The sequence below is a fragment of the Grus americana genome, chromosome 23 (assembly GCF_028858705.1).
Source record: "Grus americana isolate bGruAme1 chromosome 23, bGruAme1.mat, whole genome shotgun sequence".
Lineage (NCBI taxonomy): Eukaryota > Metazoa > Chordata > Aves > Gruiformes > Gruidae > Grus > Grus americana.
In genome coordinates, this window is record NC_072874.1 from 3,391,953 (window position 1) to 3,412,585 (window position 20,633).

Here is a 20,633-nt window from a genome sequence, read left to right on the forward strand (position 1 = left end):
GCCTCTTACTACCCCCAGGGCATCCTGAACATATTTGAGTACCACAGTCTCCCTCTCTGAGAAACACATCTGCCAGCTCTCCAGCAGGAAATGTTAGATGAATTTGGGGAATATTTTGGTAGATGGAGAAGAACTAGAAAAATGTGCATTTTGCTTGCCTGGGGTCAGCTGGCTTTCTCTCAAGCCTGCTTCCAACATTCATAGAATCCCAGACTGGTTCGGGTTGGAAGGGACCCCAGAGCCCATCCAGTTCCCACCCCCTGCCATGGGCAGGGACACCCTCCCCTAGCCCAGGTTGCCCAAAGCCCCATCCAACCTGGCCTTGAACACTGCCAGGGAGCCAGGGGCAGCCACAGCTTCTCTGGGCAACCTGTGCCAGTGTCTCACCACCCTCATCGTAAAAAAAGTCTTCCTAACATCTAATCTAAATCTTCCCTCCTTCAGTTTAAAGCCATTACCCCTTGTCCTGTCACTCCATGCCCTTGGAAACAGCCCCTCTCCACCTTTCTTGTGAGCCCCTTCAGGCATTGGAAGGCTGCTGGAAGGTCTCCTTGGAGCCTCTTCTTCTCCAGGCTGAACAACCCCAGCTCTCTCTGCCTGTCTCCATAGCAGAGGTGCTCCAGCCCTCGGATCAGCTTTGTGGCCTCCTCTGGACTCGCTCCAAGACATGTCATGTGGACAAGGCATGGACTTGTTCCTGGCATGTCACACAGGAGCCGGGAGCATGGAAGATTTTTCTCTTGAGCGCTGCAGGTGAGCACAAAGAAATTACTTTCCTCTGCTCTCCCCATCAAAAACAGATTGCAGGGGGGGAGGGAAAATAACAGCAAAGCAGTGTCCCCCTTGTAGTGCCCGTTTTCTTTAGATTTACTAGTGTAAATGTGCTCCAGAGTCAGTGGTCCTTAGAGGCTGGGCTCAAGTCAGGCACAGTGCCGGATGCTGTTCTGACAGGTGCTTAGACAGGCAGAGAAGATCCAAAGACAGGAGAAGCAAGGCGTGGGATTAGCTTTCGCTAATTTGCGTTAGCATTACTTTGACCCAGAACTGTGATCAGCAGCCAAGCTGTTCATAAATCCAGCCAAGCTCCTTTTATTAACTTTCCAAAGGAGCTGAAAATATCCTTGGTATGCAGCTTTGGGTGCAACACAGATCGTCCCAAGCATCCATCAACTCACTTTATTAAGCGAAAGCATCAGGCAACAGACTTCAGCTCTCTTTTTAGATCAAACTAAAATATATACATGAGATGGTTCACTTAAGGTGTTACCTCTTCTTCTTCTTCTCACTTAGCGCTTGGGAGATGTGTGAAGAACAGCTGAGCAGGCTACAGAGCTTCTCCCGGTTCCTAGGCTTTGCAGAGCACAGAAAGCTTCCTGCTCTGCACATCACCGCAGAGGAAACAAGTGCACGGTGCTGCCTGAGAACAGAGAGGTGAGAAGAACCAGCACAGAGCAAAGCAGGGGGGACACAGGGTTTAGGTACAGACAACTGGAGGGATGAGAACAAACCAGATGTCCAGAGGAATGGCAGAAGACAGACATCAGGAGATGGTTTTCTGACGACCACTCCCTATGGACTACCCATTTTGAGACAAAAATAATAATCAAGAAAGTCCCATATACACCTGAATGTGTAAGGCCACCCAGTATCAGCCCCAGAAATTGTGTTCTCCAAAGTCCTCTATCCTCAAAATATCTGCAAATAAAGATAATAGCATAATTATATATAAATATATATAAGCATATATATTAAAAAAATATATGAGCATAATAATATAGTATAATCCCCACCAACTGTGCTGTGGTCACTCACAAAAACCCCAAAGAAGTGCCAACATTTCCACAGACACCTTCCACTCTTGGAAATTAACCACTTCTAAGAGGCTGTGCTACAGCCGTCACTTCGAACTCTGATACAAACTGACTTTGGTGGGGATTACAGCAACGTGAGCGTAGTTTCTATAGTCTGCTGCCCTACAAACTGCCGCCTTTAAAGACATGATGGATCCAGCACGCGATATCACTCCTGTTCTCTGAAACTTAGACACCCTGACAAGAATAAAACTATGACAGTAATACGGCGTCAGCACAAAGACAGGCGAGACCTTGCATGGTGTTCGTGACCTTATTAGTAGAGTAACACCAGGGCCAACTCACACAGGACACAAGGCAAGGGGAAGGAAAGAAGCCGTCAGAGGAAGCAAGGCTGTAGTCGCAGTACTGGTAGCACTACTTTCCCCTTTTTTCTTCTCTAAGACTTTGGCATCTTTACAAGGAACCCGACTCCCAGAGCTTGCACACGTCTAATTTGAAATCACGGAAGTATCTTCAACAGACACAGTGGAGAGACAGGCAGTTGAGTATTTTTTCTTTCATCACGGAAGGATTCCCCGCTGGTTGTAATCCAGGTCCATAAACTTGCAACTTAAGTCAGTCTGAACGCTGTGATCCCAGCCTCATTTATTTCTGCTAAATTCGACCATACGTACACATCCACTTGTGTTCTTACCTACTGTGCAAGGGCAAGAATTATGCGAGATTCACTTGGTTAAATTTCAACGTCGTGATGTGATGATACAAGGCAAGAGCTCTAACACAAGAGACACCAAAAACAAAACTGGACAAAGCTCCACCCGGAACAGAATGAGCCTGAACTGGTCCCCAGGGAATAAGCTGAACTACTTAACAGATCTTTTTTGTCTCTTAACTTACACGATGAAACTTCCAGTTAGTATTTGAGCAAAGTACAACAACAGTCAAAATCTTCTTCTGACAAACACGGAACTCTGAAATTCAAGAAATGTACACAGTAATGTAAATATCATTTAATGCTTGTTTCTTAAAAAAGCAAAGTGAAAACGAAAAAGTAAATGTCTTCAAGCTGAAATAAATGCAACGCCAAGTTTATCTGACCGTACAGTCCCTTATAGACAATAATTTAATTTAGCAACGTGACATCTAATATTGCTGCACTACATTTTTTAACACACACGCATGTAAAGATCAGAACATCTGTTGTCTGATAACTCATTGATCAATTAATTGGTTTGTGTTTAGCAAAATGGCTGTTTCTCAGTGGGGACTAACCATACGTCAGCTATGAACTTTAAAGTAAACCCAATTATTAGTTAACGGTAAAGAAATGATCTGTAAGGCATCTTAAAGAACGCAAATCTTTCATTATAAACTGCTGGAGGGAAATGCACAAATAGAAAGACGGCAGCGGGCGAAGTTTTCTCGCAAAGAGAAGAAAAATATGTACAAACCTACCTTTCCCTCCACCTTCGCAGCAGTAACAGGATATTGAAGAGACAGACTTCGGATTTTTTTCTTGTCTCATCGCTAGGAAGGATACCCTGCTGGGTGTAACCAGGATCCATAAACTCGGGGCTTCGGTCAGCGTGAACGCCGAGGTCCCAGGACTGGCCTTGCTTAGTGTCAGACCTGCACCCTTGGTACCCCGTGCCAAGGCACTGCACGTCAGCCTGGGGTGCTGATTCACATTTCTAGTTTCATTAACTTCACACCACTATAAAGTAGTGAGGCATTCAGGTAAATTTAAGCCACTTACATTACATTTCAGTAAATACGGAGCGGACGACTTAAAGCTGTAGGGCCAGGTGTTGCACAGAAAAGCACTGAGAAAAGTACTCTCATACCTCACAGCTTTCATTTCTCTTTATCCTTATCTCACAGGCACTGTCTGAAATTAAGCCTGTCTGATAGAACTCCCTAGCTTCCGTAAAAATTTTCTTTATTATAAGCAATCAAGCTGAAATTTTCATGTAGTTTGACAATATTTTACCTGCGTAGTTGCATCTCTGAGAATTCAAGTTCCCTTCTTTATTTGCCACATACGCATCACTGTGGTAATTCCTCTTCCATACATTGATGATTTTCTTTTACACATTTGTCGTTCGTACGTTAAGTACGTCAAAATGTCATTAAATGCCAGGGCAGGAGCAACAAGATAGCTATATGTACTTAGTCTGGGTGATTAATACTGAATGTAATCTTGCTCATAATATACTTGTCTATAATTTTACCTGTAAGTTATTACAAACGGTCTGAATATTTTCACTTCAAATTACCCCGAAGATGTCATAGTGTTTGCTGACTTCTAATACGTCTTTCCATCTGTCACCATTTGTCAGCGCTGCCTAGGCCATTAAACACCCATCCATACAAAAAGAATCCCCCCTTAAAACAGCAAATGCTTTTAAAGTTGAAATGGCGCAGTCAGGCTGCTAACCTGAAGACCTCCAAGTGTGGGACAGATTTCTTGGCGTAGAGGCATCGGACATGACGATGGAACGAGAAGAATAATGCTTACAGTACGAGCAATTCCCAGTGGTGCCAACTGCACGCGCTTTCGTGACAACGTGCCCGGCGCCCTTGGTGCAAGGAGCTCTGCAGCCTTTCCGCCGTGCTCTGACTGAGAGCGCTTCTCCAGGCGATACGCTGGCTCACCTCCAGCACATCTTCATACCAACTCAGTTGCTGTCTCGATTGCTCGTTTTTAAGCGCACCGGCTAAGCTTGTTAAGGAAGGCACCAGGTTTTCTTTGTTTATAGACAAAATTTAGCATAATTTGGCTTCTGAGGGAATTAAAAGAAATCAAAGTTTGCCTGATTCAGTTTGTAAGTTATAGCGCTTTCCATAATACAATACTCTACAGCAGTGCTTTTGGGAAATACTCACAAGTTTTCATTTTTCCGCTTTTGTATTTCTGGCTGTCTGCAGTTTGCAACGCATCCCCTCTTCAGATGTATTAAGGCTACTTAGTGACTTTTGCTGGCTTTGTGCGGCGTTACGTTTGAGTGCTCTGTGGTTTATTTGCTTACTTGGAAAACACTAAACAACCGACAAAATTTAAGAATACTTAAAAATAGTATAAATTTTTACAAGTGTACATTGTAGAAATTAATTCTGTCTTGCTATTTGGCTGCAAATGAAACCAAGAATTGTAGTTATGACATGGGGTTTCCATGCCCACATAAGTCTTTTTCAACCTTCATATCATTTATGCAAATTTGTAGTTGTGAAATTGTGCTTAAAACAAAACACAAACAAACAAACAAAACCAAAAAACCAAAAAACCCCCCCACCAACCCCAAAACCCAGAAGACCCACCAGTGGGACCTCTAGCACAGTCTGATCCTTCTCCTGTTCTCTAAGATCATAACTCTTAGGCTTTTGATTCCCTTAGTCTTGAAACTATAAAAATCTTATTTCTCTAAGCTCTTTTGTTGTTAGCCACACAGGCCATAGTGTCATTTTCGTTCACATCATTCTGTAGGGAAGCAAGAGGAAATGAACCAGACAGAACACAGCTATAAATAAGATCCAGCTACTCCGTTCCAAGTGCAGATTCAACCGCATTCTTTTAAAACCACAAGAATACAGCTTGGGAATTATGGGAAGTTTTCTTCTTACTGGAGTCCTGAGATCAGCTTTCATGCAGTGGCCACTCTTTATTATCGACTTATGTGAAAAAAAGACGCATTTGCTTAAAACTAGCTCTATGAGTGCAAACAACAGAGCAGGCTCACGTTGCACGTACACATTAGCTCATGCTTATGAGAAAGAGAAGTCAAGAATCGCAGAATTCTTAAATACAAAGGATTCCACTTAGAATTACTTCTTAATATCAAGAGTCTTTAGGCTAAAGAGGAAAATCTCACAACAAATGGATTACCATTGGTTTCTTACAGGCTTGCTGTGCAATACAATGGATTATTTGCTTTACAGCAAGATAATGACATATAATACTGGTTACCTTTTTGTGGGGGATTCTGAAAAAAAAAACCAACCCACCCCAAAAACCCGCACCAGAAATGCGCAAAGCCCATGGGCAGTTTTGCTGGGCTGACAAAGCACTGCAAACGCTAGCTTTACGTAAATCCTTAGGAACAAACCAGGTCTACTGGTGCTCTGCCAGAGACACGCGGGCAGCAGCTTTTATCCTTCTCTCCAGCAGCCTGACACGAGGGAGCCAGTTTCACCCGAACTCGGCTGTCTGCGGCAGCAGAGATGAGGTGCTTATGCCCCAGCACGTCTAAGCCGCTGGAGAAAACACAGCGGCAGCAGTTGTTGGGAGAGGGAGCAGGAGAACTGCTGGGGGAAATCACAGGGCATGCAAGGAAACTTTGCAAGAGCTGCACGTCCAAGGAGGGAGACAGGGAGCAGCTTCAGCAGTTTCATGACTCAACACATGTTCTTTGGGACGACGCATAGATAAAAACTCACTTGACAAATGCTGGCAAGCTTGGGAAGTTGCCTATCGCTACACAAGGGTATGGAATGCAGGTAGTTTTCCACGGGTTACTCTGAAACCTAGCAGCTAATGGTTATGGCTATCTCCTCTATTCCCCTTGCTATATAAAGGAGCGAGATAGCAATTAACACAAAACTACAGATAAACATGACTAGAGAGGTGATACAGACAAATGCTGGAAAGAGTCAGTTGAAAATCTTCTCTGAAATAGAAAATGTGTCAAAAAGAATCCTCTTGTTTCTGCCTACATACGTACAGCTCCAGGATGAACAGAGGAAAGACTTAAGCATAAGAAACCAAGACCGGCAGCCTGGCATCAGGCTGCAGCCCCAGCCTGGGTCCTGCCTCGCCAGCTGCTCCCTGCAGACACCCGGTGCAGACCCAAAGACAAGGCATTCATGGCACAAGCCACCCCACGGCATCCTGTCTTACGGCCACCAATAATTTCAGGGACTTTCAGAGTCAGAGGTAGCGTATGGAACATGCCGATACCTGCCAAAGGACCTGTATTTCATGAGTCTGTTTAAGTCCCTTATCGATCCTATTCACACTTCTGCTATCTGTGATATCCAATTAATTCACGATTAATTAAAAAACCCCAACGCACCACTTATGGATGAAAATGTAATTAGGTGCTTCCAGCCCTAATATCCCGAGAAACAGTGAATAACATTTCACTAGTCACAACATCACGCGTGAGTTTTGAGAGTCTCTAGTACTGCCTCGCCCCTTTTCGCAAGCAAGTAATTCTTACTCTGTCCATCACCATCCTGTAGGAAGGCAGTCTCTATCTGATCATCCACGTCAGACCTCTCTACAGCTTTTCTGGTTTTCTTCCTATTCTTTTTGAGACTAAATATGGCATTCATAATGGGGGTACCACACGTTGATTTTTCTAGTGGCGCAATTATTTTTTCCATTTTCTTCTTTATTTTCTGCCTCACATCTAATGGTTTATATCCCTTTAAAATGTTACCACTGTGTACGTGTAGTGAATCTGCGTATGTGACCGACAGCTACGGATACTCCAGGGAACATATCGACTGCACCAGCTGAGCGCACAACCGTCGCCTTACGGGCAGCCAGGGCCGCCCGAGGAAGCCGGGTAAGTTACGTGCGTCATTGTGCTGAAAGTAAGCGAACGGGTTCCTGCGTTCTGAAAATCCGGTTGGAGAACTGTGCTCTTCAGAGCAGTACTGAACTTCTTGGCCACAAGCATACACACTGTAGCCGAAAGGCTATTGAGACACAGATCATTCAGGTTCAGAACACTGGGACGACAGGAAAGCCTCATAAATCAGACATGGATTTATTTCAGACAGTGTCTTCTTCCTTGGGGATTGCAGTTGTGCTTCAATCCTGCCTGACTCTTCCACACAGAAAGAAAGTTTCCCATGCAGATGTTTTGTCTTTGCAGAAACTATCGGTGCCAGTGAGCATCACCTGGGAGTGCCCCTTACCAAGCAAACCATTTTTCATAGTAAGACAGGAAACCACTACCCAAATCCTCAATGTGTACTTTGTACGCAAGTCCTAAATGCAAAATTACGTTTGTTAATTTTTGATGAAATGTTCATCTCCCTTCAACCTATTTCACAGTGACTAGATGATACTGAACGGAAAGCAGAGGCAACCACCGAAAACGAGAGCTTGTGCAAAACTACTACAAAAATGTTCGGAAAGCTGCACAGAAAAGTACATTTTGATTGCTGTTGGTCTCAAAGTTTTTAAGCACACGGATGTCTGTAGAGCTTGCGAGTGAATATTCCCTCAGAAATTTCTAAGTTTCAGTGTATTTTCAGCAGCGTGGCTCTTTTTTTTCTGTATGTGTATTGATATTTTCAGCTGATACCCCTGTAAAACAGAATTTATGAAGAATATGCAAAGAGCTTGTCCTGACAGTCCTATTCACATTTGTGAAGTGATGATGTTGGAGCCAAGCGCCATGAAGACTCTATGATTTGATAATTAATGCAACCCATGGATTTGCTAAAGTATAACCGATGCTGTATTTTACTAACCTGTCCTTCATCCTTTGAATTAGGGCAACCGGATACATCTTTAAGTTATAAGGAGTAGGTCGTGCTTAAATAAAGCATTAATGAAAATGAGAATTTAACGATCTAGGGAGAAATGTGACAGTGCAGCTAAAACCACAGGGAAGCAACAATAGAAACCCTGAGTATCTCACCTGTAATTAAAGTGCTGATAAGCCCAGGTATCGCTGCTCATTAATATTCAACTGTAAAAATAGAAGACGAAGAGGCAAACATGGAATAACAGTATTGGGTCCGTCCTCTCTCCATACACGCTGCTTCTCACTTCCCACGTGGGACAACAGCATCTCAGACCAAGGCCAAGCCAAGCGCCACGCTGCAGGCTGACACAGACGAGCCAAAGTGGCCGTGCTTTGTGGAAGTCGAGGGAGGGGAATTTTCTGCTCTTCCTAATTTATTCTGTGCTGAGAAGCTGGTAGAGAAGGATGAGACTTTTGTCATATCATGCATCACTGATAGACACTCCAGAGATGAACGATATTAAAAAACCCCAAGAACTGCTTGTTGCCCAAGGCATGTGCTAGCTTGTTGCCAGTTTATGTTTCACGCATAATAGCTCTGTTAGCTCCAGCAACCTGAAACTAAAGCAATGAAACGCACTCTGCAAGATACCTTTGGGACCCTCATAACGCTCCAGGAATGGGGAACCTTTTTGAGACCCATCACTGGCAATCCACTTCGACCCATTAAGGCACGCATTCCACCACTGCCGCGAGTGGTGCCAAGCCTTGGCGATGGGGGGAGGGTTGTTTCTACAGCGTAAAGTTGGATTGTACTAGGTGTCTGAGACTGCGGTAATCTTTGTAAGAAGGGTAAGCATCCAGGGGTCACACTGGTGTATCTGGCTGAGTGTGGATGCAAAAGCCAAGCCTCAGACAGCAGTCCCTCAGAGCAGCGGTGTTGGCACTTTGTCCCAGCGTCACGGCACTGCCAGCCTGCTCTGGCTCCACACCGAAAACAGCTCCCAGCCCGTGCAGGCTTGGACATATTTTCTTCACTGAATGAACCTCCTCCCCTCGCCTGACTGCGTGGCCCTGGTTGAAAGGAACAGATAGCATTCCTTGCCATGCAAGGGAAGCGTGGCAGGTCTTTTGACAAACAGAGGAGGAGACCTTGCAACCATTCGCCAAGTGTGTAAGCCAACCACATGGCTCATCACATCAAGAAAGCTCACGCAAATGTTACATCCCTTTTCTGAAAAACTTGCTTAGTCTGGAAAGAGAAACACGACTTGACTCCAACTCAGATAGACGAGCCAGGACTTACATCCTCCTGAGATGGCTGCCTCTATCCACATCTTCAAACACAACCAGACTTTTTGGCATTTATAAATCCAGCTACCACCTGACCCCTCTCTTTACAACATTAGTAGAGGAGATGATTAGTTAATGGTAGTGGTAGGTCCAACTATCTCAAAGAGATAATCATGCTGTTACTTGAATCCTAAGCCTATATACTTTTTCTAAGCAACAATCAAGTATTAATTCAAGAAACCAGCATGACTGGCTGCCTGGGGCAATGAGCAATGATGTTGCTATTATGATGTTTCATGCAAAAAAAGATTAGGAGAAAGGAATTTGAAAAATATGACTCTGCATATTCGTCCACTTCTGACTGCTGAATGAACGCTTATCTAACTTTAAAACTTCCCCGATTTTGGCAAAACATACAAGCAGTATGCAAAATATTTGTGAAGGAGGAAGCCCAATCAGACTGAATAGACAGAGAGAACAAAAGGGGCAGAGCCAAGAGCCTTTCTCACACTTAGTACAATACACCTGGTAGCAGCCTACTTGGCAACGCCCCTCGCACGCATACCCTCAGAGTGCGACGCGCAGCAGCACCAAAACCCCCTTTCCAGCAAGCAATGGGGAGCATCCTGCAGTGAGGACAGGGAGGTGCCCTACACTGCTGCAAGCTCATACCTGCATATGTTGAAATTAAGCCCACTGCTTCACACAAAATGCTGGAGAGCACTCCGCTGAGGAATGCTAGGGATATTCAGCAAAAACTTATCCGCTGTAGCACAGGACATCTGCATAGATTTGTTTCTTATTATCTTGAATGGTATTGGCAAATACAGAGTTAACGCATTTCTGCTAAATATATCTGCAGTTGTTGGAATATCAGCTTCTAAGAAAATTACAAGTTTAAGTTTTCAGTTAAACCAAAGTTAGAATTTAATTAACATACCAGTAGAATATTCAAAGATGATGTCACCTCATCATTCACTCTGCACTTGGAGGCATAAAGGAAGATCCTCTGACTTGACTCACAAGCAACCTAGAAATACCACGATTGCAATCTCTAACGTGCTGGAAAATGCTAACATATGAAAGGCCAACCCGTGCTTTTAAGAGAGTTTTGTTTCTACTGGTTTTAAGCTCTATTTTCACTCCCTGAATGTGTAACTGATTGTGCATACATAGAAAATATAACTCAGCGCTGACAAAAAAGGCTTAATTATTTAATCTCGAAATTTTAACTGCCTATAGAGGAATAATGGAAAACAATGTCAAATATTCACTACCACACTATTTCATTGGTGGTCTTTGCCAGGAGAGTTAAATGATATTTTTCCCCCTGTGATTTCTCTACACTGTCTCCCTGAATCGTCTAGTCAAGTCAGTGTGTGTGGGCTGTGACCTCTTAGTTCTCTGCAGACCACAAGATCATGACCCTACGAAAATTGTTTCTCTTCCTTCTGCCACTGTGAATCATATCCTTAGATTAGTGGAGAAGAAGTTTTAAAGAGAGTTATCATCATTTTTGGGAAACCAATTCATTGATCAACTCAAACCAGAAAAGGCAGTTTGCCTATCATTAGCTTGGATCTATATATTGTAAAGATCTTTTTCTGCTCTAAATGGCAAACTGAAAAGAAAGGTTAAATGTTGGCTTGCTTTTACCAGACAGTTCTGCACATCACCTCACGTGGCAAGTGGCCACTGACAAAAGACAGCAGTAGCTTTAGATGTCAGCATCTAGAAGACATCTACTAACACAGAAGACTCAATTGTTGAGAAAAATCATAGAATCATTGAACAGCTCAAGTTGGAAGAGACCTTGAAAGATCATCTGGTCCAATCTTTTGTGGGGAAGGAAGGCTAGATGAGATTATCTAGCACCCTGTCCAATTGCATCTTGAAAAACTCCAGTGATGGGGACTCCACCATGTCCCTGGGGAGGTTGTTCCAGTGATTAATTGTTCTCACTGTAAAAAATGTCTGTCTTACATCAAGATGAAACCTCTCCCAGTGCAACTTATACCTGTTGCCCCTTGTCCTCTTCATGTGGCTCCTTGCAAAGAGAGAGCCTCTGTCCTCTCTGTAGCTGCCGTTTAAGTACTGGAAAACTGCGATGAGGTCCCTCTGAGCCTTCTCTTCCATAGGTTGAAAAGGTCTAAATCTTTCAATCTTTCTTTACAGGGCACCTTCTCCAGCCCTTTGATCATCTTCGTGAACTCTCCGTGGACCCTCTCCAATCTGTCTGTGCCTTTTTTTGAATTGTGGGCACCAGAACTGGATACAGTATTCCAGGTGCAGCCTGACAAGTGCTGAGTAGAGTGGGATGATCACGTCTCTATTTCTGCCAGTCACGTCCCTGGAGATGCAGCCCAGGATCTGATTTGCCTTTGTTGCTGCAGTGGCGCACTGCTGAATCACGTTCAGCTTGTCCACCCTGCTTGTCAGCAGACACCCAGGTCCCTTTCAGCAAGGCTGCTCCCTAGCCACGCAGACCTTAGCCTGTACTGGGCGCTCTGGTTACTTCATCCCAGGTGCAAGACTTTGCACTTGTCTTTGTGAAACTTCATACTGTTCCTGCCAGCCCACTCCTCCAGCCTGTCCGGGTCCCTCTGTAAGACGGCTGGCCCTCCCTTCTGACACGTCTACCTCACCACCCAGTTTAGTATCATCTTTTGCTACAGTAAAACGAACAAGAGCAAGAGTCCCATGGTGGTCTTATACTGCTGTCTCCACACAGAACGACGAATGAGTTCACGGCTTAGAGGAGAAGTTGACCTAAACATAACCACCACACCTGGAACCCAATCGCCCACACGATGGCATTCCCAGGACTTGCCGCGGCCCTGGCAATTGTCTTGGCTGCCTGTCCCTCCCCACGGCCCAGCTGCATTCCACTGGTTCATGCAATACAGCAGCTAATGAAACGTCTACAAGCACGGCTGTGCTGTGGCATGAATCTCACCCATCAGTGGCATGATGCAGGTCCTCTTCTGTATAGATGTGTCACGTGCTTCAATTTTTCTGCTGGCTTTGTTGTTAACAATTTGGAAAACTGTTGCTGGGGAACCATCTGCCATCTCCCACCATCACAGCTTTGAAGAGTACTACGTCGCCTTTATCACGTGAGGCTTCATCAGATGATGTCCTAGCTGATGCCGGGAGAGCCCCATCTGCTTGTCTCAACCCAATAAAGTTCCAAAGTAGGTTTTAAAGGTTACAAAAATCTAAGAAGTGTAGGCAGATTCACAACCTCCACAAAAAAAAAGTTAGCTCATGTCCTCTGTTCCCTGTCCTATCACAGTACTGTCCTGGAAGGGTAACCAAAAGGTAAAAAACTTCAATTCAGAAAAACCCATAGGCAACTGTGATGCCTCAGGACTATGGAGAGATTAGGAGAAACATTTAGACCAGAGTTCTGCAATGACCAACATCACATACCTTTGGATTCTAGTGTCTTTTCTCCTTCTTCTCGCTCTTCTTTCTAAATACTAGTGGCAATCTGAAAAAAAAACCAACCCCAATCACAAAACCTACTCATAATTTGTGCAGTTTTCAAGTTATCTTGCATTTTAAGTAATAAAATAACATTTTACATCCCACAACTCTCCAGCAAAAAACACCTAAGATTCTCCATTAATGTTAACACAGCTATATTTAGAGGATTCGCCCCAAAACCTTTGACTATATTCTGAAGGGAAAACTGGTATTATCAAGCACTGGTTTTATCTTTATTAGCTTTTTCTTTACTAGATCTACCCTCTTTTTTTTTTTCAGCTCCACTTCAGTGACCATATATAATCACAGAAATTTATTTTACATCCAGCCTTTATATCATTCCAGGGCCCCTTTGGGCTGCTTCTAGTACCTCCCTGCTCACTGTTCCAGAATATATTATAAAAGCAATTTTGGCCAACTGCTCCCACAAGAGTGGGCCCTTGTCAATGTATTGCATTGATCTAGCCGAATGAAGGAAGGGGAGTCTGTTTGTGTTTCCCTCAAGCCTGATGCACAATGCCACCTCAAAGAAATTGCTTTCAAGTGCTTTATTTTGAATATGGTAACACAACTTCTCTTTTCAGTTGGGTTTTGTTGGTTTGTTTTTTTTTTTCCATATAAAGTTATAAAGATTTCCTTTGGAAGATTAAAAAACAAAGTCTGAAAGAATTAAATTGATTAGAACTGGCTCTCGAATGATCTGGTAAGGGCTCTTCTAACTCAAATTTTATTTGCTGTGGCATCACCAGTTAATATGCAGAGCACAGTTTCGGCTCATCCTTTCGTACGCACTACAAAGTGCACACAGTTTGCACAGTTGCACCAGGAATAGAACGTATGCACCTACAAATAACACAATGCTTGTGCAAAACGTCAAGTCAATCAGGCTCATCCATGATACTAAATGCATAAAGAAGATACCAGCTGAATTTAGTTTGCTCTCTGTGGCACACAGATTAACACGCTGGTGACCACTTCAGTACTACAGCAGCTACTTTAATACTGCAGCATCCCAGATTTCAGTGTGCATACTGTGATTTTGCAGTAGAAATCAAGAAATCAGCTTAAAATAAGCATCTAGTATGACTGGAAAAAAGGTTGAAATACAGAAATGCACTGATGTCAGGTCAAGAGACTTAAGAACTACGACACCAGTTAATTAAATGTTAAGTTCAGTGGTGGTAATTTGGGGTTTTCCCCCTCTTTTTGTTTCACAGAACATCATTATTCTATTACAGAAAATGGTTTCCTTTTAGCAACCACCCTTGCGCGCAGCAGGTTAGTCTCTACCTGGTTGATAAAATATTTCATAATTTATAAGGGTTTTTTGGTGGTTTTTTTTTTTCCGCGTTTATGGGGCTTTAATGCCCCTACTTCCACCTGCAAGAAGCCAGGTACCTTCCTCATATTCCTGAGAGTGCTGTAAAATCCAACTGTACGGAAAGGAGGCTTCTATCAAAAGCTAGATTGTAAAATATAATGCAGACAGATTAGAAACACGCAGCTTGTAGTTATACCTACAACAATAACTTACAACAGATATTGCAGAATACACAGAAATCAGATAATAACTGAGTGGTTATCCTTATATGGGAAATTACGTTACGTGGATCTTTCTTTGTCCCCCAAACTATTTTGAGCTAAAAAATACACTTAATGAGAAACACGGGATGTAGGATTAGAGTGCGTTACAACACGATGATTGGACGTCGCATCCTCACAATTTTGTTTCTCATTTTCATTCTTAATTACTTTGTTTTCTTTCTGGCTTTACTTTCTCCCTTCCTGCATGCCAACTGATGACAAATCTCACCATTTCTGGGCCAAAGGGGTAACACAGCTGCACAGGAGCCATGAGAGTATTTTCAAATGTATACCGTGCCGTCATGCCTCCACGCCGTCTCATCCTTGGTAACAGCAGAGGCGAGCTTGCAGCACGGAGCACAGGGAGAACGCTGCCTCTGGCATAGTCCACAGGAGTTGGGAATGTCGAGGAAAGATTATTGTAGCAGGACAGGCAAGCTCTCTTCTCCAGTGTTAGAAATAAATGGTGAAACTGCATTATGAGCTTTGCATTACTTTTATAAAGCTGCCTTTGAGAGGACCACTGAAATTGAGGAGTGCTGCTGTCAAGGTTTTGCCCAGGAGGTTCTGAATCGCAGGGGGATTATGGTTTGGTTAATGCACAAAAGAAGTCAACAGGGATTTCCTATTAGCAAGGAAAAGAACTGCGGTGCTCAGAATGCTATGATAGTACTTCAAACATTGTCTCAGACTTCTCCTGTGCTTTCATTTCCCCTCCCCGGCATTTGGAAGCAAGAGAGAAGAAAGGCTAGCAAGTCGACCTTCAGGTGCCAGCAAAAGAATTCTGGGGCAGAGACATAAATACTTGTTCTGGGACAACTCCTCAGAGCTCCAGGTTTCTTTCAATAACAACAAGGGAATTTTTTTCTTATTGATTGCTTTTTGCAATCGAGCTTACCAAATAGAACTTCCCTCAAATGATTTTTCCAACTAATCTGATCGAAAACTAACCTTATTATATTTATCGACAGAACATTGAAATAAATATTATAGGTCTACGGGGAATGTTTCAGCTCATTGATTTTTATTTTTTTTAAGGAAATAACAAACACACCATATTCCCCTTGGCATATTATGCTGGGAATAATCTGAAAAAATGCTTACGTCGTTCAGAATGCATCTAAAAAAAAAAACTTCTTCCAGTCCCCAAAGAGCAGGCACCCTTTCCAATAAATCTGATCTTGAGCAAACAAGCAATTTGCAATTTTGTTTGCAGAATTCTCCTTTCGTGCTTGTTCAGGAAATTAAAAGAAACCAGTCCATGCTTTTATCTGCAGGAGTGAGAAGATGTGAAGTTTGGGGGAATGTAATTTGTTTGTTAGGGAACGGGTAGGGCTTAGAATTGGCTATTGGTAGTTGAATACATTTCACTGAATCTTACTCCTAGTAGAGTGCTTCTTCCAAGGCTTGTAGTCGAAACACTAGCCTAGCCAGCATCCTTATTGCTCATAACTCTGCCCCGGAACCATACAGCAGGATCATTCATTTGGCAGAGAGTGGGATGAGTGATAGGTAAACTAAGAGAGTTTTGGGGCCGAGGAGGAGGAGGGTACAATGGAAAAGTGCTGAGGGTCCTTGCATGTAGGGGAAGAAACTATTCAAAAAATTAAGCATAGGTCTGAAGAAAAATGCATGAAGCTGAGCAGAATTTTGCTCGGTTTTGCTAAATACAGTACTTGGTGTGAAAAAACTTTTCGGAAATAAGGCAACACTCAGATGCTTAAATGAGATTGTCTCTCTTCAACAGCATGAACTGAAGAGCCACCACACACAAAGAGCCAAATTGCCTCTTTTGCAAGATTCGTAGGCAACACACCAGTGTTCAGTCAAACAACCTCCTAGGGCAGGTTCTCTGACTTCCTAAAGACAATAATTTGAAATAATATGAGATGATAAATGCAAATGTATTACAGGGCAATGCCACGAAGCTCCCCAAAACACTGTCACTTTCATTATCCGAACAGCCTGACGTTACCTATTTCACTATGAGGACCTAAAAAGACACTAATTTTTTTAGAGGTTTTAAAACCTAAACCTAGACCTCGGAACAGAAACAAACAGAAACCACCCAACCCAACCAACCAAAGGATACTACAGCTAAAGTCTATACCACACGTGAAAGCACACTGCAGAAAGCTACAACCTGCATCTCTATTTTATTTACCTTCGGGGGTCCCTCACCGAGTCAAAAGCATTGCTGAAATTGTGTGGAAGCTTTCTATGATTAGAAGACCAATGCCTAGTTTGACCAGGGATAGAATATGATTATACTCCTCCCACAGGACCAAGCATGAACCTCATCTGTATATGGCTTCTAGCTAGAGAGCATTGCTACTGAAAGTAACTTATTCCTTGCCAGGGGTTATATCCAGCGTCTTTTCTGTGGACATTATGTATAGAGACTTTGTAGGCTACGGAAAAAAGAGACATGTGAAGCCTCCTGGACAGTATCTGTCCATGAAGAACTACAGGATTCTTTTCAGCTCTGTTCACTGTTAGAGCTTTGCTTACTTATTGAGCACACGGACTCAGCATTCCTGCCATTACGAATTGTTTTGTACAAGTTTTGCAGCACTAATGGTTTCTTCCCAGCATACCGTGTTTTGCCTAACCTTGGAGAGCATTTATGAATTCGCGCTATGACTGTGTTCTACGTAGATTAAGCCACTGCTTTTGACGCATTTTTTCCTACTGTCATTGTACAACTATTCAAAAGAATAAACACTTATTAAGAAAGGAAACCAAAAAGTACCTCTTATCGGCAGAGCTGGTTGTCATTTGGTGTTCGCGGTTCCTGGTTACCGACCAGCTGTCCCTCACTGGAGATGCATATGGTTTTCCCAAATATTGGTGAAGGCTATTTTAATGGTCCCAGTGCAAATGTTTTGGAAACAACCATGAGCAAAGTTTCTTTCTGCTCAGTATGTGTGTACACACACACGGACAGAGGAATGCCCTTTATTTCTCAAACATTTCCATTTAAGACAGCACAGTTTCTTTGCACTACGTTATTTGTACTTCAGAATGTGGAGGGTTAGTATAGGAAGAAATTGAGGGCTGTTTCCAAACTGCTTCTGAAACCCTTTTCTGATCCCTAAGTAAAGGATCACAGTCCTTCTCACGAGCAGTATTCAAACTTGCGTCATCAAAACTTTTGAACATATATTGACTATCAGCGCATAACAGTATAAAGTATCCTTTGTAAAACCAGAAATCCTCCAGGATCTGTGCATGACCTTTTAACATCGATATTTAGTGGGAAATATGGAATAGAATAGTTGCAGCTGGAAGGGGCCTACAGTGATCATCTACCCCAGCAGTAAGCTGCTCTGATCACACGCTTAAGGGAAAGTGGTATAACGAAGATAGACTTTGGGCCTTGCACACTGCCACCTCGTGGTAAGTCAGACCCACATTCTAGAACTACATGAGCCCCAACACTAAACATCCTCTTAAAACTCGAATATGAAAAGGCAACAATATTTTCTGGCATCACCTCCTAGAAACACCAATGAGCCAAAATAAGCAGGTAAGTTATACAAACCCCAGTGTTGCTCTCTACTTTAAAGGAACTGCTCTTGTTGTTGCATCACGTAGTGGCTGCCTCAAAAGACCACCTCACAAATTTCAGGCTTCTCCATACACAGACAGCATCTGTTCCACTGAGGGTCTATAAACTCCTACAGCACCATTCATGACGGAGTCATTAAGAGGGCTGTATACTGAAAGGTTGATCATCATTTCAAAAGCCATTTTAGATAAAGCTGAATTGAAGAAAGGCAGTCAAATGACTTTTCCAAATTCCCAGATGGGTAGAAATGGAAATAGGAACCACTGGAGCTGACTGTGGTAACATTTACACCAGGCAAACCTGCATTAACTACAGTGAATTTGAAATCTTCACACTGGAATAAGGACAAGATGCTTGCTTGTAAGGAAGAAAAAGAGCAGGAATACCTTTAGGAAATTGAAAGCCAAGCATTGCTACCTCTCCCTGCACATGTTGAAGTCCTTCCGACGTAGCGCTAACACCCTTTTGCTTGCCGGCACGGCTCGTCAGCAAAAGCACTGTCCCTGCAGCGAAGGGTTGGGTTAGTCTGGTGGCTAACCCATTCTCCTGCTCTGCAGTAGCAGCTTCGGAGGAACACTGTGCAGAGATGCAGTACAGTGGCGTCTCAAGCATTTACGTTGCCTCTGTAAATTGGGGACAGAGGAAATACGCATGTTTTACCCGCACGATGCTGTGCTTTGTACCGTACCAAGTCAGAGAAATCAGGATGTGGATTCCACTCTGCTTAGCTCCTCAGACCATACTCTGCACCACTGCATCACGTGTATTGATTAACGCAGCCCCTTTGTACATAGGTAAATAACAGATGTCGATGATGACGTTGTGGTGATATCTTGGAGAGGAGCTCTTAAAATCTGTGAAAATATGAAGTACAGAGACTAAAACTAATCAAGTAGATTGGAGAACTGTTCAAAAGGAGTCTGTCCTAACACCAGTGCCGGTAGGTATAACAGCAAAATCAGGAAATAAGTAAGAATGGATGTACCAAGCCAAACTACAGCTGCCTACATCTCATGATTACACGTCTAACAGATACTAACAGACACATGCAATAACCACAGAAACATTGCTTTCCCTAAATACTTCCTGATCTCCAGCAACCTGGTGCCGTTCCTATCCTTCAGGAATTGGTCCATTCATTTTTGAAAACACGTGGACGTCGAATTGGGGTAAAAGACAACAGTGGGCTAGGTCGCCATTTGGTGTGAATTGGCACAATTCCACGAACTCCACTGGAGATACACGGGTCTGCAGCAGGTAGCGAACTGGGTCAGTGCGTTCAACACAGAGAATTTGCACTTTGTGTGTTTAAGACAGACCAACATCTGGGCAACAACATCCATTCGTGTATGTATTTACCCAAGTTTTTCCGTAGTGTCTTGCTCCTCTACATCTCAAAGGTAATTCACAAGAATTGTTCAAATTTTAAAAAAGACGGCTATTGCCACTTATTTATATTTTGAAAATGTAGCATTGAGGACAAGTCAAATATTTTTTGCAATACTTTTTCTAATAGTAGTTTTGGGGTGATGTGAATTTCTACTTGCACATGGACTTAATCACACTGCTGCACATTTTGCTTTCTAGAACCTTGGATAATTGGCAGCACAAGGCAACCCTTTACAATGCAATACGTTATGCAGGGCCACCATACTGTGAGACCACAGAGTTGATAACTCACCTACCAGGAGTTGACAGACTACACTGAAAATTGGAGGTGGGGAGGGGGGGAAGAAAGAAAGAAAGAGGGGGAGGGAGACAGAGAAATACATTTTTAAAGATAACCTGGAGGCAAATATAATATTTATACTTATTTATCCTCACAGCACAATCATAAGCCCCAAAACATGTCTAATGAGGTGGAATTGCAAAATGGCCATGAGTCCTACTTACTTGGCTTCTCAGTGGTCTCTTAGCAGTCACATGGATCTATATTTTTCAACTATGTGACTGCTGCAGGCAAAACTCCTATAAGTCAGAGTGAGAGTCACAGCAAGTCCTTAACTCCCAGTGGTATTCATCCACAAAAATGCCAACCTAGGAAAAATAAGAAGACAGACAAAAAAAGTTGCAGGGGCAATTAAGCACTGCAGACAACTGTACTTAAAGCTTGGTTCACGTTTGCAGGGCATCCTCTGCTCAGGTGAACTTTCATTCACAGCTTTCGTCAACTCTTTGAATGGCCTCAACTCTTCAAGCCTTCAGAAAGAATCAGAAGTATGAAAGAAATCAAAACATGCCAGAGAGTTCTTCAGTGTCATCACAGAGGAACAAGCCCCAGCCTGGCCAATATCGTGTCTTCCACCTGTCATTTAGCAGATTCCAGCTTTATTTCAAGCCCTTTTAGAAAGTATCCCATACTTTCCGATAAGAACTCTACATTTTTCTACTGATGTAATCTAA

At 43.1% G+C, this 20,633-nt stretch overlaps 1 long non-coding RNA gene across 1 annotated transcript in view; it reads right to left on the reverse strand.

The window, feature by feature from the left end:
• The window catches only part of LOC129195770 (uncharacterized), a 79,444-nt gene extending 59,188 nt beyond the window's left edge, over positions 1-20,256 (reverse strand). The window contains exons 1-2 of the long non-coding RNA XR_008573959.1: positions 20,124-20,256; positions 18,919-19,084 (exon numbers count right to left, since the gene is read on the reverse strand). This is a non-coding gene — a long non-coding RNA (uncharacterized LOC129195770). The remainder of the gene's footprint in view (positions 1-18,918; positions 19,085-20,123) is intronic.
• Positions 20,257-20,633: the final 377 nt, after the last annotated feature.